We start from the raw sequence: 22,912 nt of genomic DNA, 5'->3' as shown, positions 1-22,912 counted from the left end.
CCTAAAAACTTACCACACTGTTTAGGCCCAATTCCAACTGCTTTTGGCAGCTAAACAGTGTTGAGCCTCTTTAGTAGTTTAATTTGAGACCACCTGCTAATATCATGTCCTGTAGGTCTTTTTACATTACCAACACATGATTTTTTTCAGTAAGGCAATACAGTTAGGAAACTTTTTTATTCGCTTACCTGGTTATAGAAGTAGAAGAGGGCAAAAAAGTGCCAATATCTCAACTACAGGCATACCACATTGGATACGCCCAATCTCGTCTGATCTTGGAAGCTAAGCAGTGTTGGGCCTGGTTAGTACTTGAGTGGGAGACCACATGGGAACACCAGGTGCTGTAGGTTTTTTCCCATTAATGGCAAATTGTTTTTATTCTCTTGCTATTTAAATTGGAAACTTTTTATTTTTATTGCCAATACAGACATTTGGGACAGGTCAAACAGACACAATAGCCATCACCTAAAAACTTACCACACTGTTTAGGCCCAATTCCAACTGCATTTGGGAGCTAAACAGTGTTGAGCCTCTTTAGTAGTTTAATTTGAGACCACCTGCTAATATCATGTCCTGTAGGTCTTTTTACATTACCAACACATGATTTTTTTCAGTAAGCCAATATAGTTAGGAAACTTTTTTATTAGCTTACCTGGTTATAGAAGTAGAAGATGGCAAAAAAGTGCCTGTATCTTACCTACAGCCATACCACATTGGATACGCCCAATCTCGTCTGATCTTGGAAGCTAAGCAGTGTTGGGCCTGGTTAGTACTTGGGTGGGAGACCACATGGGAACACCAGGTGCTGTAGGTTTTTCCCATTACTGGCAAATTGTTTATATTCTCTAGCTTTTTAAATTGGAAACTTTTTTCTCTTTATTGACAGTACAGACATTTGGAAGAGGTCAAACAGACACAATAGCCATCACCTAAAAACTTACCACACTGTTTAGGCCCAATTCCAACTGCTTTTGGCAGCTAAACAGTGTTGAGCCTCTTAAGTAGTTTAATTTGAGACCACCTGCTAATATCATGTCCTGTAGGTCTTTTTACATTACCAACACATGTTTTTTTTCAGTAAGGCAATACAGTTAGGAAACTTTTTTATTAGCTTTCCTGGTTATAGAAGTAGAAGAGGGCAAAAAAGTGCCGGTATCTCACCTACAGCCATACCACATTGGATACGCCCAATCTCGTCTGATCTTGGAAGCTAAGCAGTGTTGGGCCTGGTTAGTACTTGGGTGGGAGACCACATGGGAACACCAGGTGCTGTAGGTTTCTTCCCATTAATGGCTAATTGTTTTTATTCTCTTGCTATTTAAATTGGAAACTTTTTATTTTTATTGCCAATACAGACATTTGGGACAGGTCAAACAGACACAATAGCCATCACCTAAAAACTTACCACACTGTTTAGGCCCAATTCCAACTGCTTTTGGCAGCTAAACAGTGTTGAGCCTCTTTAGTAGTTTAATTTGAGACCACATGCTAATATCATGTCCTGTAGGTCTTTTTACATTACCAACACATGATTTTTTTCAGTAAGGCAATACAGTTAGGAAACTGTTTTATTAGCTTACCTGGTTATAGAAGTAGAAGAGGGCAAAAAAGTGCCAGTATCTCACCTACAGCCATACCACATTGGATACACCCAATCTCGTCTGATCTTGGAAGCTAAGCAGTGTTGGGCCTGGTTAGTACTTGGGTGGGAGACCACATGGGAACACCAGGTGCTGTAGGTTTTTTCCCATTAATGGCAAATTGTTTTTATTCTCTAGCTATTTAAATTGGAAACTTTTTATTTTTTATTGCCAATACAGACATTTGGGACAGGTCAAACAGACACAATAGCCATCACCTAAAAACTTACCACACTGTTTAGGCCCAATTCCAACTGCTTTTGGGAGCTAAACAGTGTTGAGCCTCTTTAGTAGTTTAATTTGAGACCACGTGCTAATATCATGTCCTGTAGGTCTTTTTACATTACCAACACATGATTTTTTTCATTAAGGCAATACAGTTAGGAAACTTTTTTATTCGCTTACCTGGTTATAGAAGTAGAAGAGGGCAAAAAAGTGCCAGTATCTCACCTACAGCCATATTACATTGGATACGCCCAATCTCGTCTGATCTTGGAAGCTAAGCAGTGTTGGGCCTGTTTAGTACTTGGGTGGGAGACCACATGGGAACACCATGTGCTGTAGGTTTTTTCCCATTAATGGCAAATTGTTTTTATTCTCTTACTATTTAAATTAAAAAACTTTTTATTTTTTATTGCCAATACAGACATTTGGGACAGGTCAAACAGACACAATAGCCATCACCTAAAAACTTACCACACTGTTTAGGCCCAATTCCAACTGCTTTTGGGAGCTAAACAGTGTTGAGCCTCTTTAGTAGTTTAATTTGAGACCACCTGCTAATATCATGTCCTGTAGGTCTTTTTACATTACCAACACATGATTTTTTTCAGTAAGCCAATATAGTTAGGAATCTTTTTTATTAGCTTACCTGGTTATAGAAGTAGAAGAGGGCAAAAAAGTGCCTGTATCTCACCTACAGCCATACCACATTGGATACGCCCAATCTCGTCTGATCTTGGAAGCTAAGCAGTGTTGGGCCTGGTTAGTACTTGGGTGGGAGACCACATGCTGTAGGTTTTTCCCATTACTGGCAAATTGTTTATATTCTCTAGCTTTTTAAATTGGAAACTTTTTTCTCTTTATTGACAGTACAGACATTTGGAAGAGGTCAAACAGACACAATAGCCATCACCTAAAAACTTACCACACTGTTTAGGCCCAATTCCAACTGCTTTTGGCAGCTAAAGAGTGTTGAGCCTCTTAAGTAGTTTAATTTAAGACCACCTGCTAATATCATGTCCTGTAGGTCTTTTTACATTACCAACACATGATTTTTTTCAGTAAGGCAATACAGTTAGGAAACTTTTTTATTAGCTTTCCTGGTTATAGAAGTAGAAGAGGGCAAAAAAGTGCCAGTATCTCACCTAAAGCCATACCACATTGGATACGCCCAATCGCGTCTGATCTTGGAAACAAAGCAGTGTTGGGCCTGGTTTGTACTTGGGTGGGAGACCACATGGGAACACCAGGTGCTGTAGGTTTTTTCCCATTAATGGCAAATTGTTTTTATTCTCTAGCTATTTAAATTGGAAACTTTTTATTTTTTATTGCCAATACAGACATTTGGGACAGGTCAAAAAGACACAATAGCCATCACCTAAAAACTTACCACACTGTTTAGGCCCAATTCCAACTGCTTTTGGGAGCTAAACAGTTTTGAGCCTCTTTAGTAGTTTAATTTGAGACCACCTGCTAATATCATGTCCTGTAGGTCTTTTTACATTACCAACACATGATTTTTTTCAGTAAGGCAATACAGTTAGGAAACTTTTTTATTCGCTTACCTGGTTATAGAAGTAGAAGAGGGCAAAAAAGTGCCAGTATGTCATCTACAGCCATACCACATTGGATACGCCCAATCTCGTCTGATCTTGGAAGCTAAGCAGTGTTGGGCCTGTTTAGTACTTGGGTGGGAGACCACATGGGAACACCAGGTGCTGTAGGTTTTTTCCCATTAATGGCAAATTGTTTTTATTCTCTTGCTATTTAAATTGAAAACTTTTTATTTTTTATTGCCAATACAGACATTTGGGACAGGTCAAACAGACACAATAGCCATCACCTAAAAATTGACCACACTGTTTAGGCCCAATTCCAACTGCTTTTGGGAGCTAAACAGTGTTGAGCCTCTTTAGTAGTTTAATTTGAGAACAACTGCTAATATCATGTCCTGTAGGTCTTTTTACATTACCAACACATGATTTTTTTTCAGTAAGCCAATATAGTTAGGAAACTTTTTTATTAGCTTACCTGGTTATAGAAGTAGAAGAGGGAAAAAAAGTGCCTGTATCTCACCTACAGCCATACCACATTGGATACGCCCAGTCTCGTCTGATCTTGGAAGCTAAGCAGTGTTGGGCCTGGTTAGTACTTGGGTGGGAGACCACATGGGAACACCAGGTGCTGTAGGTTTTTCCCATTACTGGCAAATTGTTTTTATTCTCTAGCTTTTTAAATTGGAAACTTTTTTCTCTTTATTGACAGTACAGACATTTGGAAGAGGTCAAACAGACACAATAGCCATCACCTAAAAACTTACCACACTGTTTAGGCCCAATTCCAACTGCTTTTGGCAGCTAAACAGTGTTGAGCCTCTTTAGTAGTTTAATTTGAGACCACCTGCTAATATCATGTCCTGTAGGTCTTTTTACATTACCAACACATGATTTTTTTTCAGTAAGACAATATAGTTAGGAAACTTTTTTATTAGCTTACCTGGTTATAGAAGTAGAAGAGGGCAAAAAAGTGCCTGTATCTCACCTACAGCCATACCACATTGGATACGCCCAATCTCGTCTGATCTTGGAAGCTAAGCAGTGTTGGGCCTGGTTAGTACTTGGGTGGGAGACCACATGGGAACACCAGGTGCTGTAGGTTTTTCCCATTACTGGCAAATTGTTTTTATTCTCTAGCTTTTTAAATTGGAAACTTTTTTCTCTTTATTGACAGTACAGACATTTGGAAGAGGTCAAACAGACACAATAGCCATCACCTAAAAACTTACCACACTGTTTAGGCCCAATTCCAACTGCTTTTGGCAGCTAAACAGTGTTGAGCCTCTTAAGTAGTTTAATTTGAGACCACCTGCTAATATCATGTCCTGTAGGTCTTTTTACATTACCAACGCATGATTTTTTTTCAGTAAGGCAATACAGTTAGGAAACTTTTTTATTAGCTTTCCTGGTTATAGAAGTAGAAGAGGGCAAAAAAGTGCCGGTATCTCACCTACAGCCATACCACATTGGATACGCCCAATCTCGTCTGATCTTGGAAGCTAAGCAGTGTTGGGCCTGGTTAGTACTTGGGTGGGAGACCACATGGGAACACCAGGTGCTGTAGGTTTTTTCCCATTAATGGCAAATTGTTTTTATTCTCTTGCTATTTAAATTGGAAACTTTTTATTTTTTATTGCCAATACAGACATTTGGGACAGGTCAAACAGACACAATAGCCATCACCTAAAAACTTACCACACTGTTTAGGCCCAATTCCAACTGCTTTTGGCAGCTAAACAGTGTTGAGCCTCTTTAGTAGTTTAATTTGAGACCACCTGCTAATATCATGTCCTGTAGGTCTTTTTACATTACCAACACATGATTTTTTTCAGTAAGGCAATACAGTTAGGAAACTTTTTTATTCGCTTACCTGGTTATAGAAGTAGAAGAGGGCAAAAAAGTGCCAATATCTCAACTACAGGCATACCACATTGGATACGCCCAATCTCGTCTGATCTTGGAAGCTAAGCAGTGTTGGGCCTGGTTAGTACTTGAGTGGGAGACCACATGGGAACACCAGGTGCTGTAGGTTTTTTCCCATTAATGGCAAATTGTTTTTATTCTCTTGCTATTTAAATTGGAAACTTTTTATTTTTATTGCCAATACAGACATTTGGGACAGGTCAAACAGACACAATAGCCATCACCTAAAAACTTACCACACTGTTTAGGCCCAATTCCAACTGCATTTGGGAGCTAAACAGTGTTGAGCCTCTTTAGTAGTTTAATTTGAGACCACCTGCTAATATCATGTCCTGTAGGTCTTTTTACATTACCAACACATGATTTTTTTCAGTAAGCCAATATAGTTAGGAAACTTTTTTATTAGCTTACCTGGTTATAGAAGTAGAAGATGGCAAAAAAGTGCCTGTATCTCACCTACAGCCATACCACATTGGATACGCCTGATCTTGGAAGCTAAGCAGTGTTGGGCCTGGTTAGTACTTGGGTGGGAGACCACATGGGAACACCAGGTGCTGTAGGTTTTTCCCATTACTGGCAAATTGTTTATATTCTCTAGCTTTTTAAATTGGAAACTTTTTTCTCTTTATTGACAGTACAGACATTTGGAAGAGGTCAAACAGACACAATAGCTATCACCTAAAAACTTACCACACTGTTTAGGCCCAATTCCAACTGCTTTTGGCAGCTAAACAGTGTTGAGCCTCTTAAGTAGTTTAATTTGAGACCACCTGCTAATATCATGTCCTGTAGGTCTTTTTACATTACCAACACATGTTTTTTTTCAGTAAGGCAATACAGTTAGGAAACTTTTTTATTAGCTTTCCTGGTTATAGAAGTAGAAGATTGCAAAAAAGTGCCGGTATCTCACCTACAGCCATACCACATTGGATACGCCCAATCTCGTCTGATCTTGGAAGCTAAGCAGTGTTGGGCCTGGTTAGTACTTGGGTGGGAGACCACATGGGAACACCAGGTGCTGTAGGTTTCTTCCCATTAATGGCTAATTGTTTTTATTCTCTTGCTATTTAAATTGGAAACTTTTTATTTTTATTGCCAATACAGACATTTGGGACAGGTCAAACAGACACAATAGCCATCACCTAAAAACTTACCACACTGTTTAGGCCCAATTCCAACTGCTTTTGGCAGCTAAACAGTGTTGAGCCTCTTTAGTAGTTTAATTTGAGACCACATGCTAATATCATGTCCTGTAGGTCTTTTTACATTACCAACACATGATTTTTTTCAGTAAGGCAATACAGTTAGGAAACTGTTTTATTAGCTTACCTGGTTATAGAAGTAGAAGAGGGCAAAAAAGTGCCAGTATCTCACCTACAGCCATACCACATTGGATACGCCCAATCTCGTCTGATCTTGGAAGCTAAGCAGTGTTGGGCCTGGTTAGTACTTGGGTGGGAGACCACATGGGAACACCAGGTGCTGTAGGTTTTTTCCCATTAATGGCAAATTGTTTTTATTCTCTAGCTATTTAAATTGGAAACTTTTTATTTTTTATTGCCAATACAGACATTTGGGACAGGTCAAACAGACACAATAGCCATCACCTAAAAACTTACCACACTGTTTAGGCCCAATTCCAACTGCTTTTGGGAGCTAAACAGTGTTGAGCCTCTTTAGTAGTTTAATTTGAGACCACCTGCTAATATCATGTCCTGTAGGTCTTTTTACATTACCAACACATGATTTTTTTCAGTAAGCCAATATAGTTAGGAATCTTTTTTATTAGCTTACCTGGTTATAGAAGTAGAAGAGGGCAAAAAAGTGCCTGTATCTCACCTACAGCCATACCACATTGGATACGCCCAATCTCGTCTGATCTTGGAAGCTAAGCAGTGTTGGGCCTGGTTAGTACTTGGGTGGGAGACCACATGCTGTAGGTTTTTCCCATTACTGGCAAATTGTTTATATTCTCTAGCTTTTTAAATTGGAAACTTTTTTCTCTTTATTGACAGTACAGACATTTGGAAAAGGTCAAACAGACACAATAGCCATCACCTAAAAACTTACCACACTGTTTAGGCCCAATTCCAACTGCTTTTGGCAGCTAAACAGTGTTGAGCCTCTTTAGTAGTTTAATTTGAGACCACCTGCTAATATCATGTCCTGTAGGTCTTTTTACATTACCAACACATGATTTTTTTCAGTAAGGCAATACAGTTAGGAAACTTTTTTATTCGCTTACCTGGTTATAGAAGTAGAAGAGGGCAAAAAAGTGCCAGTATGTCATCTACAGCTATACCACATTGGATACGCCCAATCTCGTCTGATCTTGGAAGCTAAGCAGTGTTGGGCCTGTTTAGTACTTGGGTGGGAGACCACATGGGAACACCAGGTGCTGTAGGTTTTTTCCCATTAATGGCAAATTGTTTTTATTCTCTTGCTATTTAAATTGAAAACTTTTTATTTTTTATTGCCAATACAGACATTTGGGACAGGTCAAACAGACACAATAGCCATCACCTAAAAACTTACCACACTGTTTAGGCCCAATTCCAACTGCTTTTGGGAGCTAAACAGTGTTGAGCCTCTTTAGTAGTTTAATTTGAGACCAACTGCTAATATCATGTCCTGTAGGTCTTTTTACATTACCAACACATGATTTTTTTTCAGTAAGCCAATATAGTTAGGAAACTTTTTTATTAGCTTACCTGGTTATAGAAGTAGAAGAGGGAAAAAAAGTGCCTGTATCTCACCTACAGCCATACCACATTGGATACGCCCAGTCTCGTCTGATCTTGGAAGCTAAGCAGTGTTGGGCCTGGTTAGTACTTGGGTGGGAGACCACATGGGAACACCAGGTGCTGTAGGTTTTTCCCATTACTGTCAAATTGTTTTTATTCTCTAGCTTTTTAAATTGGAAACTTTTTTCTCTTTATTGACAGTACAGACATTTGGAAGAGGTCAAACAGACACAATAGCCATCACCTAAAAACTTACCACACTGTTTAGGCCCAATTCCAACTGCTTTTGGCAGCTAAACAGTGTTGAGCCTCTTTAGTAGTTTAATTTGAGACCACCTGCTAATATCATGTCCTGAAGGTCTTTTTACATTACCAACACATGATTTTTTTTCAGTAAGCCAATATAGTTAGGAAACTTTTTTATTAGCTTACCTGGTTATAGAAGTAGAAGAGGGCAAAAAAGTGCCTGTATCTCACCTACAGCCATACCACATTGGATACGCCCAATCTCGTCTGATCTTGGAAGCTAAGCAGTGTTGGGCCTGGTTAGTACTTGGGTGGGAGACCACATGGGAACACCAGGTGCTGTAGGTTTTTCCCATTACTGGCAAATTGTTTTTATTCTCTAGCTTTTTAAATTGGAAACTTTTTTCTCTTTATTGACAGTACAGACATTTGGAAGAGGTCAAACAGACACAATAGCCATCACCTAAAAACTTACCACACTGTTTAGGCCCAATTCCAACTGCTTTTGGCAGCTAAACAGTGTTGAGCCTCTTAAGTAGTTTAATTTGAGACCACCTGCTAATATCATGTCCTGTAGGTCTTTTTACATTACCAACGCATGATTTTTTTTCAGTAAGGCAATACAGTTAGGAAACTTTTTTATTAGCTTTCCTGGTTATAGAAGTAGAAGAGGGCAAAAAAGTGCCGGTATCTCACCTACAGCCATACCACATTGGATACGCCCAATCTCGTCTGATCTTGGAAGCTAAGCCGTGTTGGGCCTGGTTAGTACTTGGGTGGGAGACCACATGGGAACACCAGGTGCTGTAGGTTTTTTCCCATTAATGGCAAATTGTTTTTATTCTCTTGCTATTTAAATTGGAAACTTTTTATTTTTATTGCCAATACAGACATTTGGGACAGGTCAAAAAGACACAATAGCCATCACCTAAAAACTTACCACACTGTTTAGGCCCAATTCCAACTGCTTTTCGGAGCTAAACAGTGTTGAGCCTCTTTAGTAGTTTAATTTGAGACCACCTGCTAATATCATGTCCTGTAGGTCTTTTTACATTACCAACACATGATTTTTTTCAGTAAGCCAATATAGTTAGGAAACTTTTTTATGAGCTTACCTGGTTATAGAAGTAGAAGAGGGCAAAAAAGTGCCTGTATCTCACTTACAGCCATACCACATTGGATACGCCCAATCTCGTCTGATCTTGGAAGCTAAGCAGTGTTGGGCCTGGTTAGTACTTGGGTGGGAGACCACATGGGAACACCAGGTGCTGTAGGTTTTTCCCATTACTGGCAAATTGTTTTTATTCTCTAGCTTTTTAAATTGGAAACTTTTTTCTCTTTATTGACAGTACAGACATTTGGAAGAGGTCAAACAGACACAATAGCCATCACCTAAAAACTTACCACACTGTTTAGGCCCAATTCCAACTGCTTTTGGCAGCTAAACAGTGTTGAGCCTCTTTAGTAGTTTAATTTGAGACCACCTGCTAATATCATGTCCTGTAGGTCTTTTTACATTACCAACACATGATTTTTTTCAGTAAGACAATACAGTTAGGAAACTTTTTTATTAGTTTACCTGGTTATAGAAGTAGAAGAGGGCAAAAAAGTGCATGTATCTCAACTACAGCCATACCACATTGGATACGCCCAATCTCGTCTGATCTTGGAAGCTAAGCAGTGTTGGGCCTGGTTAGTACTTGGGTGGGAGACCACATCGGAACACCAGGTGCTGTAGGATTTTTCCCATTAATGGCAAATTGTTTTTATTCTCTTGCTATTTAAATTGGAAACTTTTTATTTTTATTGCCAATACAGACATTTGGGACAGGTCAAACAGACACAATAGCCATCACCTAAAAACTTACCACACTGTTTAGGCCCGATTCCAACTGCTTTTGGGAGCTAAACAGTGTTGAGCCTCTTTAGTAGTTTAATTTGAGACCACCTGCTAATATCATGTCCTGTAGGTCTTTTTACATTACCAACACATAATTTTTTTCAGTAAGCCAATATAGTTAGGAAACTTTTTTATTAGCTTACCTGGTTATAGAAGTAGAAGATGGCAAAAAAGTGCCTGTATCTCACCTACAGCCATACCACATTGGATACGCCCAATCTCGTCTGATCTTGGAAGCTAAGCAGTGTTGGGCCTGGTTAGTAATTGGGTGGGAGACCACATGGGAACACCAGGTGCTGTAGGTTTTTCCCATTACTGGCAAATTGTTTTTATTCTCCAGCTTTTTAAATTGGAAACTTTTTTCTCTTTATTGACAGTACAGACATTTGGGACAGGTCAAACAGACACAATAGCCATCACCTAAAAACTTACCACACTGTTTAGGCCCAATTCTAACTGCTTTTGGCAGCTAAATAGTGTTGAGCCTCTTAAGTAGTTTAATTTGAGACCACCTGCTAATATCATGTCCTGTAGGTTTTTTTACATTACCAACACATGATTTTTTTCAGTAAGCTAATACAGTTAGGAAACTTTTTTATTAGCTTTCCTGGTTATAGAAGTAGAAGAGGGCAAAAAAGTGCCGGTATCTCACCTACAGCCGTACCACATTGGATACGCCCAATCTCGTCTGATCTTGGAAGCTAAGCAGTGTTGGGCCTGGTTAGTACTTGGGTGGGAGACCACATGGGAACACCAGGTGCTGTAGGTTTTTTCCCATTAATGGCAAATTGTTTTTATTCTCTAGCTTTTTAAATTGGAAACTTTTTTCTCTTTATTGACAGTACAGACATTTGGAAGAGGTAAAACAGACACAATAGCCATCACCTAAAAACTTACCACACTGTTTAGGCCCAATTCCAACTGCTTTTGGCAGCTAAACAGTGTTGAGCCTCTTAAGTAGTTTAATTTGAGACCACCTGCTAATATCATGTCCTGTAGGTCTTTTTACATTACCAACGCATGATTTTTTTTCAGTAAGGCAATACAGTTAGGAAACTTTTTTATTAGCTTTCCTGGTTATAGAAGTAGAAGAGGGCAAAAAAGTGCCGGTATCTCACCTACAGCCATACCACATTGGATACGCCCAATCACGTCTGATCTTGGAAGCTAAGCAGTGTTGGGCCTGGTTAGTACTTGGGTGGGAGACCACATGGGAACACCAGGTGCTGTAGGTTTTTTCCCATTAATGGCAAATTGTTTTTATTCTCTTGCTATTTAAATTGGAAACTTTTTATTTTTATTGCCAATACAGACATTTGGGACAGGTCAAACAGACACAATAGCCATCACCTAAAAACTTACCACACTGTTTAGGCCCAATTCCAACTGCTTTTCGGAGCTAAACATTGTTGAGCCTCTTTAGTAGTTTAATTTGAGACCACCTGCTAATATCATGTCCTGTAGGTCTTTTTACATTACCAACACATGATTTTTTTCAGTAAGCCAATATAGTTAGGAAACTTTTTTATGAGCTTACCTGGTTATAGAAGTAGAAGAGGGCAAAAAAGTGCCTGTATCTCACTTACAGCCATACCACATTGGATACGCCCAATCTCGTCGGATCTTGGAAGCTAAGCAGTGTTGGGCCTGGTTAGTACTTGGGTGGGAGACCACATGGGAACACCAGGTGCTGTAGGGTTTTCCCATTACTGGCAAATTGTTTTTATTCTCTAGCTTTTTAAATTGGAAACTTTTTTCTCTTTATTGACAGTACAGACATTTGGAAGAGGTCAAACAGACACAATAGCCATCACCTAAAAACTTACCACACTGTTTAGGCCCAATTCCAACTGCTTTTGGCAGCTAAACAGTGTTGAGCCTCTTTAGTAGTTTAATTTGAGACCACCTGCTAATATCATGTCCTGTAGGTCTTTTTACATTACCAACACATGATTTTTTTCAGTAAGACAATACAGTTAGGAAACTTTTTTATTAGTTTACCTGGTTATAGAAGTAGAAGAGGGCAAAAAAGTGCCTGTATCTCAACTACAGCCATACCACATTGGATACGCCCAATCTCGTCTGATCTTGGAAGCTAAGCAGTGTTGGGCCTGGTTAGTACTTGGGTGGGAGACCACATCGGAACACCAGGTGCTGTAGGATTTTTCCCATTAATGGCAAATTGTTTTTATTCTCTTGCTATTTAAATTGGAAACTTTTTATTTTTATTGCCAATACAGACATTTGGGACAGGTCAAACAGACACAATAGCCATCACCTAAAAACTTACCACACTGTTTAGGCCCGATTCCAACTGCTTTTGGGAGCTAAACAGTGTTGAGCCTCTTTAGTAGTTTAATTTGAGACCACCTGCTAATATCATGTCCTGTAGGTCTTTTTACATTACCAACACATAATTTTTTTCAGTAAGCCAATATAGTTAGGAAACTTTTTTATTAGCTTACCTGGTTATAGAAGTAGAAGATGGCAAAAAAGTGCCTGTATCTCACCTACAGCCATACCACATTGGATACGCCCAATCTCGTCTGATCTTGGAAGCTAAGCAGTGTTGGGCCTGGTTAGTACTTGGGTGGGAGACCACATGGGAACACCAGGTGCTGTAGGTTTTCCCCATTACTGGCAAATTGTTTTTATTCTCCAGCTTTTTAAATTGGAAACTTTTTTCTCTTTATTGACAGTACAGACATTTGGGACAGGTCAAACAGACACAATAGCCATCACCTAAAAACTTACCACACTGTTTAGGCCCAATTCCAACTGCTTTTGGCAGCTAAATAGTGTTGAGCCTCTTAAGTAGTTTAATTTGAGACCACCTGCTAATATCATGTCCTGTAGGTCTTTTTACATTACCAACACATGATTTTTTTCAGTAAGGCAATACAGTTAGGAAACTTTTTTATTAGCTTTCCTGGTTATAGAAGTAGAAGAGGGCAAAAAAGTGCCAGTATCTCACCTACAGCCGTACCACATTGGATACGCCCAATCTCGTCTGATCTTGGAAGCTAAGCAGTGTTGGGCCTGGTTAGTACTTGGGTGGGAGACCACATGGGAACACCAGGTGCTGTAGGTTTTTTCCCATTAATGGCAAATTGTTTTTATTCTCTAGCTTTTTAAATTGGAAACTTTTTTCTCTTTATTGACAGTACAGATATTTGGAAGAGGTCAAACAGACACAATAGCCATCACCTAAAAACTTACCACACTGTTTAGGCCCAATTCCAACTGCTTTTGGCAGCTAAACAGTGTTGAGCCTCTTAAGTAGTTTAATTTGAGACCACCTGCTAATATCATGTCCTGTAGGTCTTTTTACATTGTCAACGCATGATTTTTTTCAGTAAGGCAATACAGTTAGGAAACTTTTTTATTAGCTTTCCTGGTTATAGAAGTAGAAGAGGGCAAAAAAGTGCCGGTATCTCACCTACAGCCATACCACATTGGATACGCCCAATCTCGTCTGATCTTGGAAGCTAAGCAGTGTTGGGCCTGGTTAGTACTTGGGTGGGAGACCACATGGGAACACCAGGTGCTGTAGGTTTCTTCCCATTAATGGCTAATTGTTTTTATTCTCTTGCTATTTAAATTGGAAACTTTTTATTTTTATTGCCAATACAGACATTTGGAAGAGGTCAAACAGACACAATAGCTATCACCTAAAAACTTACCACACTGTTTAGGCCCAATTCCAACTGCTTTTGGCAGCTAAACAGTGTTGAGCCTCTTAAGTAGTTTAATTTGAGACCACCTGCTAATATCATGTCCTGTAGGTCTTTTTACATTACCAACACATGTTTTTTTTCAGTAAGGCAATACAGTTAGGAAACTTTTTTATTAGCTTTCCTGGTTATAGAAGTAGAAGATTGCAAAAAAGTGCCGGTATCTCACCTACAGCCATACCACATTGGATACGCCCAATCTCGTCTGATCTTGGAAGCTAAGCAGTGTTGGGCCTGGTTAGTACTTGGGTGGGAGACCACATGGGAACACCAGGTGCTGTAGGTTTCTTCCCATTAATGGCTAATTGTTTTTATTCTCTTGCTATTTAAATTGGAAACTTTTTATTTTTATTGCCAATACAGACATTTGGGACAGGTCAAACAGACACAATAGCCATCACCTAAAAACTTACCACACTGTTTAGGCCCAATTCCAACTGCTTTTGGCAGCTAAACAGTGTTGAGCCTCTTTAGTAGTTTAATTTGAGACCACATGCTAATATCATGTCCTGTAGGTCTTTTTACATTACCAACACATGATTTTTTTCAGTAAGGCAATACAGTTAGGAAACTGTTTTATTAGCTTACCTGGTTATAGAAGTAGAAGAGGGCAAAAAAGTGCCAGTATCTCACCTACAGCCATACCACATTGGATACGCCCAATCTCGTCTGATCTTGGAAGCTAAGCAGTGTTGGGCCTGGTTAGTACTTGGGTGGGAGACCACATGGGAACACCAGGTGCTGTAGGTTTTTTCCCATTAATGGCAAATTGTTTTTATTCTCTAGCTATTTAAATTGGAAACTTTTTATTTTTTATTGCCAATACAGACATTTGGGACAGGTCAAACAGACACAATAGCCATCACCTAAAAACTTACCACACTGTTTAGGCCCAATTCCAACTGCTTTTGGGAGCTAAACAGTGTTGAGCCTCTTTAGTAGTTTAATTTGAGACCACGTGCTAATATCATGTCCTGTAGGTCTTTTTACATTACCAACACATGATTTTTTTCAGTAAGGCAATACAGTTAGGAAACTTTTTTATTCGCTTACCTGGTTATAGAAGTAGAAGAGGGCAAAAAAGTGCCAGTATCTCACCTACAGCCATACCACATTGGATACGCCCAATCTCGTCTGATCTTGGAAGCTAAGCAGTGTTGGGCCTGTTTAGTACTTGGGTGGGAGACCACATGGGAACACCAGGTGCTGTAGGTTTTTTCCCATTAATGGCAAATTGTTTTTATTCTCTTACTATTTAAATTAAAAAACTTTTTATTTTTTATTGCCAATACAGACATTTGGGACAGGTCAAACAGACACAATAGCCATCACCTAAAAACTTACCACACTGTTTAGGCCCAATTCCAACTGCTTTTGGGAGCTAAACAGTGTTGAGCCTCTTTAGTAGTTTAATTTGAGACCACCTGCTAATATCATGTCCTGTAGGTCTTTTTACATTACCAACACATGATTTTTTTCAGTAAGCCAATATAGTTAGGAATCTTTTTTATTAGCTTACCTGGTTATAGAAGTAGAAGAGGGCAAAAAAGTGCCTGTATCTCACCTACAGCCATACCACATTGGATACGCCCAATCTCGTCTGATCTTGGAAGCTAAACAGTGTTGGGCCTGGTTAGTACTTGGGTGGGAGACCACATGCTGTAGGTTTTTCCCATTACTGGCAAATTGTTTATATTCTCTAGCTTTTTAAATTGGAAACTTTTTTCTCTTTATTGACAGTACAGACATTTGGAAGAGGTCAAACAGACACAATAGCCATCACCTAAAAACTTACCACACTGTTTAGGCCCAATTCCAACTGCTTTTGGCAGCTAAACAGTGTTGAGCCTCTTTAGTAGTTTAATTTGAGACCACCTGCTAATATCATGTCCTGTAGGTCTTTTTACATTACGAACACATGATTTTTTTCAGTAAGGCAATACAGTTAGGAAACTTTTTTATTCGCTTACCTGGTTATAGAAGTAGAAGAGGGCAAAAAAGTGCCAGTATGTCATCTACAGCTATACCACATTGGATACGCCCAATCTCGTCTGATCTTGGAAACAAAGCAGTGTTGGGCCTGGTTTGTACTTGGGTGGGAGACCACATGGGAACACCAGGTGCTGTAGGTTTTTTCCCATTAATGGCAAATTGTTTTTATTCTCTAGCTATTTAAATTGGAAACTTTTTATTTTTTATTGCCAATACAGACATTTGGGACAGGTCAAACAGACACAATAGCCATCACCTAAAAACTTACCACACTGTTTAGGCCCAATTCCAACTGCTTTTGGGAGCTAAACAGTTTTGAGCCTCTTTAGTAGTTTAATTTGAGACCACCTGCTAATATCATGTCCTGTAGGTCTTTTTACATTACCAACACATGATTTTTTTCAGTAAGGCAATACAGTTAGGAAACTTTTTTATTCGCTTACCTGGTTATAGAAGTAGAAGAGGGCAAAAAAGTGCCAGTATGTCATCTACAGCCATACCACATTGGATACGCCCAATCTCGTCTGATCTTGGAAGCTAAGCAGTGTTGGGCCTGTTTAGTACTTGGGTGGGAGACCACATGGGAACACCAGGTGCTGTAGGTTTTTTCCCATTAATGGCAAATTGTTTTTATTCTCTTGCTATTTAAATTGAAAACTTTTTATTTTTTATTGCCAATACAGACATTTGGGACAGGTCAAACAGACACAATAGCCATCACCTAAAAACTTACCACACTGTTTAGGCCCAATTCCAACTGCTTTTGGGAGCTAAACAGTGTTGAGCCTCTTTAGTAGTTTAATTTGAGAACAACTGCTAATATCATGTCCTGTAGGTCTTTTTACATTACCAACACATGATTTTTTTTCAGTAAGCCAATATAGTTAGGAAACTTTTTTATTAGCTTACCTGGTTATAAAAGTAGAAGAGGGAAAAAAAGTGCCTGTATCTCACCTACAGCCATACCACATTGGATACGCCCAGTCTCGTCTGATCTTGGAAGCTAAGCAGTGTTGGGCCTGGTTAGTACTTGGGTGGGAGACCACATGGGAACACCAGGTGCTGTAGGTTTTTCCCATTACTGGCAAATTGTTTTTATTCTCTAGCTTTTTAAATTGGAAACTTTTTTCTCTTTATTGACAGTACAGACATTTGGAAGAGGTCAAACAGACACAATAGCCATCACCTAAAAACTTACCACACTGTTTAGGCCCAATTCCAACTGCTTTTGGCAGCTAAACAGTGTTGAGCCTCTTTAGTAGTTTAATTTGAGACCACCTGCTAATATCATGTCCTGTAGGTCTTTTTACATTACCAACACATGATTTTTTTTCAGTAAGCCAATATAGTTAGGAAACTTTTTTATTAGCTTACCTGGTTATAGAAGTAGAAGAGGGCAAAAAAGTGCCTGTATCTCACCTACAGCCATACCACATTGGATACGCCCAATCTCGTCTGATCTTGGAAGCTAAGCAGTGTTGGGCCTGGTTAGTACTTGGGTGGGAGACCACATGGGAACACCAGGTGCTGTAGGTTTTTACCATTACTGGCAAATTGTTTTTATTCTTTAGCTTTTTAAATTGGAAACTTTTTTCTCTTTATTGACAGTACAGACATTTGGAAGAGGTCAAACAGACACAATAGCCATCACCTAAAAACTTACCACACTGTTTAGGCCCAATTCCAACTGCTTTTGGCAGCTAAACAGTGTTGAGCCTCTTAAGTAGTTTAATTTGAGACCACCTGCTAATATCATGTCCTGTAGGTCTTTTTACATTACCAACGCATGATTTTTATTCAGTAAGGCAATACAGTTAGGAAACTTTTTTATTAGCTTTCCTGGTTATAGAAGTAGAAGAGGGCAAAAAAGTGCCGGTATCTCACCTACAGCCATACCACATTGGATACGCCCAATCTCGTCTGATCTTGGAAGTTAAGCAGTGTTGGGCCTGGTTAGTACTTGGGTGGGAGACCACATGGGAACACCAGGTGCTGTAGGTTTTTTCCCATTAATGGCAAATTGTTTTTATTCTCTTGCTATTTAAATTGGAAACTTTTTATTTTTTATTGCCAATACAGACATTTGGGACAGGTCAAACAGACACAATAGCCATCACCTAAAAACTTACCACACTGTTTAGGCCCAATTCCAACTGCTTTTGGCAGCTAAACAGTGTTGAGCCTCTTTAGTAGTTTAATTTGAGACCACCTGCTAATATCATGTCCTGTAGGTCTTTTTACATTACCAACACATGATTTTTTTCAGTAAGGCAATACAGTTAGGAAACTTTTTTATTCGCTTACCTGGTTATAGAAGTAGAAGAGGGCAAAAAAGTGCCAATATCTCAACTACAGGCATACCACATTGGATACGCCCAATCTCGTCTGATCTTGGAAGCTAAGCAGTGTTGGGCCTGGTTAGTACTTGAGTGGGAGACCACGGGAACACCAGGTGCTGTAGGTTTTTTCCCATTAATGGCAAATTGTTTTTATTCTCTTGCTATTTAAATTGGAAACTTTTTATTTTTATTGCCAATACAGACATTTGGGACAGGTCAAACAGACACAATAGCCATCACCTAAAAACTTACCACACTGTTTAGGCCCAATTCCAACTGCATTTGGGAGCTAAACAGTGTTGAGCCTCTTTAGTAGTTTAATTTGAGACCACCTGCTAATATCATGTCCTGTAGGTCTTTTTACATTACCAACACATGATTTTTTTCAGTAAGCCAATATAGTTAGGAAACTTTTTTATTAGCTTACCTGGTTATAGAAGTAGAAGATGGCAAAAAAGTGCCTGTATCTCACCTACAGCCATACCACATTGGATACGCCCAATCTCGTCTGATCTTGGAAGCTAAGCAGTGTTGGGCCTGGTTAGTACTTGGGTGGGAGACCACATGGGAACACCAGGTGCTGTAGGTTTTTCCCATTACTGGCAAATTGTTTATATTCTCTAGCTTTTTAAATTGGAAACTTTTTTCTCTTTATTGACAGTACAGACATTTGGAAGAGGTCAAACAGACACAATAGCTATCACCTAAAAACTTACCACACTGTTTAGGCCCAATTCCAACTGCTTTTGGCAGCTAAACAGTGTTGAGCCTCTTAAGTAGTTTAATTTGAGACCACCTGCTAATATCATGTCCTGTAGGTCTTTTTACATTACCAACACATGTTTTTTTTCAGTAAGGCAATACAGTTAGGAAACTTTTTTATTAGCTTTCCTGGTTATATAAGTAGAAGATTGCAAAAAAGTGCCGGTATCTCACCTACAGCCATACCACATTGGATACGCCCAATCTCGTCTGATCTTGGAAGCTAAGCAGTGTTGGGCCTGGTTAGTACTTGGGTGGGAGACCACATGGGAACACCAGGTGCTGTAGGTTTCTTCCCATTAATGGCTAATTGTTTTTATTCTCTTGCTATTTAAATTGGAAACTTTTTATTTTTATTGCCAATACAGACATTTGGGACAGGTCAAACAGACACAATAGCCATCACCTAAAAACTTACCACACTGTTTAGGCCCAATTCCAACTGCTTTTGGCAGCTAAACAGTGTTGAGCCTCTTTAGTAGTTTAATTTGAGACCACATGCTAATATCATGTCCTGTAGGTCTTTTTACATTACCAACACATGATTTTTTTCAGTAAGGCAATACAGTTAGGAAACTGTTTTATTAGCTTACCTGGTTATAGAAGTAGAAGAGGGCAAAAAAGTGCCAGTATCTCACCTACAGCCATACCACATTGGATACGCCCAATCTCGTCTGATCTTGGAAGCTAAGCAGTGTTGGGCCTGGTTAGTACTTGGGTGGGAGACCACATGGGAACACCAGGTGCTGTAGGTTTTTTCCCATTAATGGCAAATTGTTTTTATTCTCTAGCTATTTAAATTGGAAACTTTTTATTTTTTATTGCCAATACAGACATTTGGGACAGGTCAAACAGACACAATAGCCATCACCTAAAAACTTACCACACTGTTTAGGCCCAATTCCAACTGCTTTTGGGAGCTAAACAGTGTTGAGCCTCTTTAGTAGTTTAATTTGAGACCACGTGCTAATATCATGTCCTGTAGGTCTTTTTACATTACCAACACATGATTTTTTTCAGTAAGGCAATACAGTTAGGAAACTTTTTTATTCGCTTACCTGGTTATAGAAGTAGAAGAGGGCAAAAAAGTGCCAGTATCTCACCTACAGCCATACCACATTGGATACGCCCAATCTCGTCTGATCTTGGAAGCTAAGCAGTGTTGGGCCTGTTTAGTACTTGGGTGGGAGACCACATGGGAACACCAGGTGCTGTAGGTTTTTTCCCATTAATGGCAAATTGTTTTTATTCTCTTACTATTTAAATTAAAAAACTTTTTATTTTTTATTGCCAATACAGACATTTGGGACAGGTCAAACAGACACAATAGCCATCACCTAAAAACTTACCACACTGTTTAGGCCCAATTCCAACTGCTTTTGGGAGCTAAACAGTGTTGAGCCTCTTTAGTAGTTTAATTTGAGACCACCTGCTAATATCATGTCCTGTAGGTCTTTTTACATTACCAACACATGATTTTTTTCAGTAAGCCAATATAGTTAGGAATCTTTTTTATTAGCTTTCCTGGTTATAGAAGTAGAAGAGGGCAAAAAAGTGCCTGTATCTCACCTACAGCCATACCACATTGGATACGCCCAATCTCGTCTGATCTTGGAAGCTAAGCAGTGTTGGGCCTGGTTAGTACTTGGGTGGGAGACCACATGCTGTAGGTTTTTCCCATTACTGGCAAATTGTTTATATTCTCTAGCTTTTTAAATTGGAAACTTTTTTCTCTTTATTGACAGTACAGACATTTGGAAGAGAGAAAAACAGACACAATAGCCATCACCTAAAAACTTACCACACTGTTTAGGCCCAATTCCAACTGCTTTTGGCAGCTAAACAGTGTTGAGCCTCTTTAGTAGTTTAATTTGAGACCACCTGCTAATATCATGTCCTGTAGGTCTTTTTACATTACCAACACATGATTTTTTTCAGTAAGGCAATACAGTTAGGAAACTTTTTTATTCGCTTACCTGGTTATAGAAGTAGAAGAGGGCAAAAAAGTGCCAGTATGTCATCTACAGCTATACCACATTGGATACGCCCAATCTCGTCTGATCTTGGAAGCTAAGCAGTGTTGGGCCTGTTTAGTACTTGGGTGGGAGACCACATGGGAACACCAGGTGCTGTAGGTTTTTTCCCATTAATGGCAAATTGTTTTTATTCTCTTGCTATTTAAATTGAAAACTTTTTATTTTTTATTGCCAATACAGACATTTGGGACAGGTCAAACAGACACAATAGCCATCACCTAAAAACTTACCACACTGTTTAGGCCCAATTCCAACTGCTTTTGGGAGCTAAACAGTGTTGAGCCTCTTTAGTAGTTTAATTTGAGACCAACTGCTAATATCATGTCCTGTAGGTCTTTTTACATTACCAACACATGATTTTTTTTCAGTAAGCCAATATAGTTAGGAAACTTTTTTATTAGCTTACCTGGTTATAGAAGTAGAAGAGGGAAAAAAAGTGCCTGTATCTCACCTACAGCCATACCACATTGGATACGCCCAGTCTCGTCTGATCTTGGAAGCTAAGCAGTGTTGGGCCTGGTTAGTACTTGGGTGGGAGACCACATGGGAACACCAGGTGCTGTAGGTTTTTCCCATTACTGTCAAATTGTTTTTATTCTCTAGCTTTTTAAATTGGAAACTTTTTTCTCTTTATTGACAGTACAGACATTTGGAAGAGGTCAAACAGACACAATAGCCATCACCTAAAAACTTACCACACTGTTTAGGCCCAATTCCAACTGCTTTTGGCAGCTAAACAGTGTTGAGCCTCTTTAGTAGTTTAATTTGAGACCACCTGCTAATATCATGTCCTGTAGGTCTTTTTACATTACCAACACATGATTTTTTTTCAGTAAGCCAATATAGTTAGGAAACTTTTTTATTAGCTTACCTGGTTATAGAAGTAGAAGAGGGCAAAAAAGTGCCTGTATCTCACCTACAGCCATACCACATTGGATACGCCCAATCTCGTCTGATCTTGGAAGCTAAGCAGTGTTGGGCCTGGTTAGTACTTGGGTGGGAGACCACATGGGAACACCAGGTGCTGTAGGTTTTTCCCATTACTGGCAAATTGTTTTTATTCTCTAGCTTTTTAAATTGGAAACTTTTTTCTCTTTATTGACAGTACAGACATTTGGAAGAGGTCAAACAGACACAATAGCCATCACCTAAAAACTTACCACACTGTTTAGGCCCAATTCCAACTGCTTTTGGCAGCTAAACAGTGTTGAGCCTCTTAAGTAGTTTAATTTGAGACCACCTGCTAATATCATGTCCTGTAGGTCTTTTTACATTACCAACGCATGATTTTTTTTCAGTAAGGCAATACAGTTAGGAAACTTTTTTATTAGCTTTCCTGGTTATAGAAGTAGAAGAGGGCAAAAAAGTGCCGGTATCTCACCTACAGCCATACCACATTGGATACGCCCAATCTCGTCTGATCTTGGAAGCTAAGCCGTGTTGGGCCTGGTTAGTACTTGGGTGGGAGACCACATGGGAACACCAGGTGCTGTAGGTTTTTTCCCATTAATGGCAAATTGTTTTTATTCTCTTGCTATTTAAATTGGAAACTTTTTATTTTTATTGCCAATACAGACATTTGGGACAGGTCAAACAGACACAATAGCCATCACCTAAAAACTTACCACACTGTTTAGGCCCAATTCCAACTGCTTTTCGGAGCTAAACAGTGTTGAGCCTCTTTAGTAGTTTAATTTGAGACCACCTGCTAATATCATGTCCTGTAGGTCTTTTTACATTACCAACACATGATTTTTTTCAGTAAGCCAATATAGTTAGGAAACTTTTTTATGAGCTTACCTGGTTATAGAAGTAGAA

At 39.2% G+C, this 22,912-nt stretch overlaps 42 non-coding genes and 7 pseudogenes across 42 annotated transcripts; all 49 read left to right on the top strand.

Annotated features, from left to right (window-relative positions):
• Window positions 1-231: 231 nt before the first annotated feature.
• LOC146039248 (5S ribosomal RNA) lies at window positions 232-350 on the top strand. Its single transcript, XR_014462770.1, has one exon. It is a non-coding gene; the product is annotated as a 5S ribosomal RNA (ribosomal RNA).
• Window positions 351-695: 345 nt separating this feature from the next.
• LOC146040104 (5S ribosomal RNA) lies at window positions 696-814 on the top strand. Its single transcript, XR_014463270.1, has one exon. It is a non-coding gene; the product is annotated as a 5S ribosomal RNA (ribosomal RNA).
• A 345-nt stretch (window positions 815-1,159) lies between these two features.
• On the top strand, window positions 1,160-1,278 carry LOC146040103 (5S ribosomal RNA). Its single transcript, XR_014463269.1, has one exon. It is a non-coding gene; the product is annotated as a 5S ribosomal RNA (ribosomal RNA).
• Window positions 1,279-1,623: 345 nt separating this feature from the next.
• Window positions 1,624-1,742, top strand: LOC146039779 (5S ribosomal RNA). The gene has a single exon (XR_014463139.1). It is a non-coding gene; the product is annotated as a 5S ribosomal RNA (ribosomal RNA).
• Window positions 1,743-2,088: 346 nt separating this feature from the next.
• On the top strand, window positions 2,089-2,207 carry LOC146039604 (5S ribosomal RNA). The gene has a single exon (XR_014463094.1). It is a non-coding gene; the product is annotated as a 5S ribosomal RNA (ribosomal RNA).
• Window positions 2,208-2,554: 347 nt separating this feature from the next.
• LOC146039902 (5S ribosomal RNA) lies at window positions 2,555-2,660 on the top strand (annotated as a pseudogene).
• Window positions 2,661-3,005: 345 nt separating this feature from the next.
• LOC146039720 (5S ribosomal RNA) lies at window positions 3,006-3,124 on the top strand (annotated as a pseudogene).
• Window positions 3,125-3,470: 346 nt separating this feature from the next.
• Window positions 3,471-3,589, top strand: LOC146038370 (5S ribosomal RNA). Its single transcript, XR_014461967.1, has one exon. It is a non-coding gene; the product is annotated as a 5S ribosomal RNA (ribosomal RNA).
• A 347-nt stretch (window positions 3,590-3,936) lies between these two features.
• LOC146038058 (5S ribosomal RNA) lies at window positions 3,937-4,055 on the top strand. The gene has a single exon (XR_014461680.1). It is a non-coding gene; the product is annotated as a 5S ribosomal RNA (ribosomal RNA).
• Window positions 4,056-4,401: 346 nt separating this feature from the next.
• Window positions 4,402-4,520, top strand: LOC146040101 (5S ribosomal RNA). The gene has a single exon (XR_014463267.1). It is a non-coding gene; the product is annotated as a 5S ribosomal RNA (ribosomal RNA).
• A 346-nt stretch (window positions 4,521-4,866) lies between these two features.
• LOC146040100 (5S ribosomal RNA) lies at window positions 4,867-4,985 on the top strand. The gene has a single exon (XR_014463266.1). It is a non-coding gene; the product is annotated as a 5S ribosomal RNA (ribosomal RNA).
• Window positions 4,986-5,331: 346 nt separating this feature from the next.
• On the top strand, window positions 5,332-5,450 carry LOC146039246 (5S ribosomal RNA). Its single transcript, XR_014462769.1, has one exon. It is a non-coding gene; the product is annotated as a 5S ribosomal RNA (ribosomal RNA).
• Window positions 5,451-5,795: 345 nt separating this feature from the next.
• LOC146039773 (5S ribosomal RNA) lies at window positions 5,796-5,904 on the top strand (annotated as a pseudogene).
• Window positions 5,905-6,249: 345 nt separating this feature from the next.
• On the top strand, window positions 6,250-6,368 carry LOC146040099 (5S ribosomal RNA). Its single transcript, XR_014463265.1, has one exon. It is a non-coding gene; the product is annotated as a 5S ribosomal RNA (ribosomal RNA).
• A 345-nt stretch (window positions 6,369-6,713) lies between these two features.
• LOC146040098 (5S ribosomal RNA) lies at window positions 6,714-6,832 on the top strand. Its single transcript, XR_014463264.1, has one exon. It is a non-coding gene; the product is annotated as a 5S ribosomal RNA (ribosomal RNA).
• Window positions 6,833-7,178: 346 nt separating this feature from the next.
• LOC146039901 (5S ribosomal RNA) lies at window positions 7,179-7,284 on the top strand (annotated as a pseudogene).
• A 345-nt stretch (window positions 7,285-7,629) lies between these two features.
• On the top strand, window positions 7,630-7,748 carry LOC146038789 (5S ribosomal RNA). Its single transcript, XR_014462351.1, has one exon. It is a non-coding gene; the product is annotated as a 5S ribosomal RNA (ribosomal RNA).
• A 347-nt stretch (window positions 7,749-8,095) lies between these two features.
• Window positions 8,096-8,214, top strand: LOC146038057 (5S ribosomal RNA). The gene has a single exon (XR_014461679.1). It is a non-coding gene; the product is annotated as a 5S ribosomal RNA (ribosomal RNA).
• A 346-nt stretch (window positions 8,215-8,560) lies between these two features.
• Window positions 8,561-8,679, top strand: LOC146040096 (5S ribosomal RNA). The gene has a single exon (XR_014463263.1). It is a non-coding gene; the product is annotated as a 5S ribosomal RNA (ribosomal RNA).
• A 346-nt stretch (window positions 8,680-9,025) lies between these two features.
• On the top strand, window positions 9,026-9,144 carry LOC146038339 (5S ribosomal RNA). Its single transcript, XR_014461939.1, has one exon. It is a non-coding gene; the product is annotated as a 5S ribosomal RNA (ribosomal RNA).
• A 345-nt stretch (window positions 9,145-9,489) lies between these two features.
• Window positions 9,490-9,608, top strand: LOC146037808 (5S ribosomal RNA). The gene has a single exon (XR_014461452.1). It is a non-coding gene; the product is annotated as a 5S ribosomal RNA (ribosomal RNA).
• A 345-nt stretch (window positions 9,609-9,953) lies between these two features.
• On the top strand, window positions 9,954-10,072 carry LOC146039264 (5S ribosomal RNA). The gene has a single exon (XR_014462785.1). It is a non-coding gene; the product is annotated as a 5S ribosomal RNA (ribosomal RNA).
• Window positions 10,073-10,417: 345 nt separating this feature from the next.
• Window positions 10,418-10,536, top strand: LOC146038633 (5S ribosomal RNA). The gene has a single exon (XR_014462209.1). It is a non-coding gene; the product is annotated as a 5S ribosomal RNA (ribosomal RNA).
• Window positions 10,537-10,881: 345 nt separating this feature from the next.
• LOC146038083 (5S ribosomal RNA) lies at window positions 10,882-11,000 on the top strand. The gene has a single exon (XR_014461704.1). It is a non-coding gene; the product is annotated as a 5S ribosomal RNA (ribosomal RNA).
• Window positions 11,001-11,347: 347 nt separating this feature from the next.
• Window positions 11,348-11,466, top strand: LOC146037713 (5S ribosomal RNA). The gene has a single exon (XR_014461366.1). It is a non-coding gene; the product is annotated as a 5S ribosomal RNA (ribosomal RNA).
• Window positions 11,467-11,811: 345 nt separating this feature from the next.
• LOC146038903 (5S ribosomal RNA) lies at window positions 11,812-11,930 on the top strand. The gene has a single exon (XR_014462455.1). It is a non-coding gene; the product is annotated as a 5S ribosomal RNA (ribosomal RNA).
• Window positions 11,931-12,275: 345 nt separating this feature from the next.
• Window positions 12,276-12,394, top strand: LOC146039263 (5S ribosomal RNA). Its single transcript, XR_014462784.1, has one exon. It is a non-coding gene; the product is annotated as a 5S ribosomal RNA (ribosomal RNA).
• Window positions 12,395-12,739: 345 nt separating this feature from the next.
• LOC146040095 (5S ribosomal RNA) lies at window positions 12,740-12,858 on the top strand. Its single transcript, XR_014463262.1, has one exon. It is a non-coding gene; the product is annotated as a 5S ribosomal RNA (ribosomal RNA).
• A 345-nt stretch (window positions 12,859-13,203) lies between these two features.
• On the top strand, window positions 13,204-13,322 carry LOC146038082 (5S ribosomal RNA). The gene has a single exon (XR_014461703.1). It is a non-coding gene; the product is annotated as a 5S ribosomal RNA (ribosomal RNA).
• A 346-nt stretch (window positions 13,323-13,668) lies between these two features.
• LOC146040094 (5S ribosomal RNA) lies at window positions 13,669-13,787 on the top strand. Its single transcript, XR_014463261.1, has one exon. It is a non-coding gene; the product is annotated as a 5S ribosomal RNA (ribosomal RNA).
• Window positions 13,788-14,132: 345 nt separating this feature from the next.
• On the top strand, window positions 14,133-14,251 carry LOC146040093 (5S ribosomal RNA). The gene has a single exon (XR_014463260.1). It is a non-coding gene; the product is annotated as a 5S ribosomal RNA (ribosomal RNA).
• Window positions 14,252-14,596: 345 nt separating this feature from the next.
• On the top strand, window positions 14,597-14,715 carry LOC146040092 (5S ribosomal RNA). Its single transcript, XR_014463259.1, has one exon. It is a non-coding gene; the product is annotated as a 5S ribosomal RNA (ribosomal RNA).
• Window positions 14,716-15,061: 346 nt separating this feature from the next.
• On the top strand, window positions 15,062-15,180 carry LOC146037943 (5S ribosomal RNA). The gene has a single exon (XR_014461576.1). It is a non-coding gene; the product is annotated as a 5S ribosomal RNA (ribosomal RNA).
• A 347-nt stretch (window positions 15,181-15,527) lies between these two features.
• On the top strand, window positions 15,528-15,633 carry LOC146039912 (5S ribosomal RNA; annotated as a pseudogene).
• Window positions 15,634-15,978: 345 nt separating this feature from the next.
• Window positions 15,979-16,097, top strand: LOC146039593 (5S ribosomal RNA). The gene has a single exon (XR_014463084.1). It is a non-coding gene; the product is annotated as a 5S ribosomal RNA (ribosomal RNA).
• A 346-nt stretch (window positions 16,098-16,443) lies between these two features.
• Window positions 16,444-16,562, top strand: LOC146038369 (5S ribosomal RNA). Its single transcript, XR_014461966.1, has one exon. It is a non-coding gene; the product is annotated as a 5S ribosomal RNA (ribosomal RNA).
• A 347-nt stretch (window positions 16,563-16,909) lies between these two features.
• On the top strand, window positions 16,910-17,028 carry LOC146038053 (5S ribosomal RNA). The gene has a single exon (XR_014461677.1). It is a non-coding gene; the product is annotated as a 5S ribosomal RNA (ribosomal RNA).
• Window positions 17,029-17,374: 346 nt separating this feature from the next.
• Window positions 17,375-17,493, top strand: LOC146040091 (5S ribosomal RNA). The gene has a single exon (XR_014463258.1). It is a non-coding gene; the product is annotated as a 5S ribosomal RNA (ribosomal RNA).
• Window positions 17,494-17,839: 346 nt separating this feature from the next.
• LOC146039939 (5S ribosomal RNA) lies at window positions 17,840-17,958 on the top strand. Its single transcript, XR_014463158.1, has one exon. It is a non-coding gene; the product is annotated as a 5S ribosomal RNA (ribosomal RNA).
• Window positions 17,959-18,304: 346 nt separating this feature from the next.
• LOC146039735 (5S ribosomal RNA) lies at window positions 18,305-18,421 on the top strand (annotated as a pseudogene).
• Window positions 18,422-18,766: 345 nt separating this feature from the next.
• On the top strand, window positions 18,767-18,885 carry LOC146040089 (5S ribosomal RNA). Its single transcript, XR_014463256.1, has one exon. It is a non-coding gene; the product is annotated as a 5S ribosomal RNA (ribosomal RNA).
• A 345-nt stretch (window positions 18,886-19,230) lies between these two features.
• Window positions 19,231-19,349, top strand: LOC146040088 (5S ribosomal RNA). Its single transcript, XR_014463255.1, has one exon. It is a non-coding gene; the product is annotated as a 5S ribosomal RNA (ribosomal RNA).
• A 345-nt stretch (window positions 19,350-19,694) lies between these two features.
• On the top strand, window positions 19,695-19,813 carry LOC146040087 (5S ribosomal RNA). The gene has a single exon (XR_014463254.1). It is a non-coding gene; the product is annotated as a 5S ribosomal RNA (ribosomal RNA).
• Window positions 19,814-20,159: 346 nt separating this feature from the next.
• On the top strand, window positions 20,160-20,278 carry LOC146037942 (5S ribosomal RNA). The gene has a single exon (XR_014461575.1). It is a non-coding gene; the product is annotated as a 5S ribosomal RNA (ribosomal RNA).
• Window positions 20,279-20,625: 347 nt separating this feature from the next.
• LOC146039900 (5S ribosomal RNA) lies at window positions 20,626-20,731 on the top strand (annotated as a pseudogene).
• Window positions 20,732-21,077: 346 nt separating this feature from the next.
• Window positions 21,078-21,196, top strand: LOC146038788 (5S ribosomal RNA). The gene has a single exon (XR_014462350.1). It is a non-coding gene; the product is annotated as a 5S ribosomal RNA (ribosomal RNA).
• A 347-nt stretch (window positions 21,197-21,543) lies between these two features.
• LOC146038052 (5S ribosomal RNA) lies at window positions 21,544-21,662 on the top strand. The gene has a single exon (XR_014461676.1). It is a non-coding gene; the product is annotated as a 5S ribosomal RNA (ribosomal RNA).
• Window positions 21,663-22,008: 346 nt separating this feature from the next.
• On the top strand, window positions 22,009-22,127 carry LOC146040085 (5S ribosomal RNA). Its single transcript, XR_014463253.1, has one exon. It is a non-coding gene; the product is annotated as a 5S ribosomal RNA (ribosomal RNA).
• Window positions 22,128-22,473: 346 nt separating this feature from the next.
• LOC146038338 (5S ribosomal RNA) lies at window positions 22,474-22,592 on the top strand. Its single transcript, XR_014461938.1, has one exon. It is a non-coding gene; the product is annotated as a 5S ribosomal RNA (ribosomal RNA).
• The last annotated feature ends 320 nt before the right edge of the window (window positions 22,593-22,912 follow it).

Source organism: Crinia signifera, chromosome 9, assembly GCF_055691185.1.
Source record: "Crinia signifera chromosome 9, ASM5569118v1, whole genome shotgun sequence".
In the NCBI taxonomy this organism is placed as follows: Eukaryota; Metazoa; Chordata; class Amphibia; order Anura; family Myobatrachidae; genus Crinia; species Crinia signifera.
This window is presented reverse-complemented; position numbering and strand designations above follow the sequence as displayed.